Source organism: Vanessa cardui, chromosome 10 (assembly GCF_905220365.1).
Source record: "Vanessa cardui chromosome 10, ilVanCard2.1, whole genome shotgun sequence".
Classification (NCBI taxonomy): Eukaryota; Metazoa; Arthropoda; class Insecta; order Lepidoptera; family Nymphalidae; genus Vanessa; species Vanessa cardui.
In genome coordinates, this window is record NC_061132.1 from 12,582,104 (window position 1) to 12,583,235 (window position 1,132).

Here is a 1,132-nt window from a genome sequence, read left to right on the forward strand (position 1 = left end):
ATCGACATAGCCCACCGGATTAGTAAGCTGAAGTGGCAGTGGGCTGGTCCTATTTGTCGTAGAACCGACAACTGTTGGGGAAAACGTGTTCTAGAGTGGAGACCACGTCTCGGCAAACGTAGTGTAGGACGTCCTCAGGCACGGTAGAGTGACAATATACGTAAGGCGGCAGGCAGGAGCTGGATGCGAGTAGCCGGAGAAAGACCACAGTGGCGTGCGCTTGGAAAGGCCTATGTCCAGCTGTGGACAAAAATGGGCTGATGATGTGATGTGATGTGAAGCATACATAGGGACAGACAGAGTAAGCGAATTTGTTTTACACTATGTAATGATAATGATAATTAGATATTATGTCACATGTCATTTCAGGGTCACGCTGAGTTTGCTTATACAGAATAGCTAGACTTTTCCTCGCTTTATTTATATAGATTATCCTATTGAGACATATTCGCTATTGACATTACAATGATAAAATATCCAGTATATTCTAAAATATTCGTAATTGTTTTTGAAACAAAAATCGTATATGGCAACCCCAAATTCGAATACCGATTAAATTTTCTGATAAAAAATCGTCCAAAGCTTAAAAAGTTAAGTACAGGAAAGTACTTAGCACTTTGCGAGAGCTTAATGTCTATTTTTGTATGTATTTGGCACAAAGTCCGTAATATATCATCTCTGTATCGTCATAAATGTAAACGACCGAAACATGATAATTTCTGGGTCAAAGCCAATTTCCCTAAACGATTCTTACCTTTCAGTTGGCGAGTGATAGATTTCTGGAAAAAGCTAATTATTCATAAATACGACAATAATTTTAAAATTTATGCATATCATTGAAATTGGAACATAATTGTTTAGAATACAACCCATCTAATTATAGTTATAATAATTTAGCTAAAGTTATGTAATACGTTTATTTATCTGTGTAGTCCAAAGAATAACAGATACAAAATTTGTTAGCGGGAGTAAAATTTATGTGTATAACCGTGTTCCAATTCCAAGTTTAAATCTTAACGGAATTCTGAATGGCACGACAAAGCTTGCGCCCGTGTGCGCGCGATCGGTTCAAGTAAACTCCACGGAGTGGGGATGCCACGCGTTTCCGAGTCGTTCGGCCCGACGACTCGCC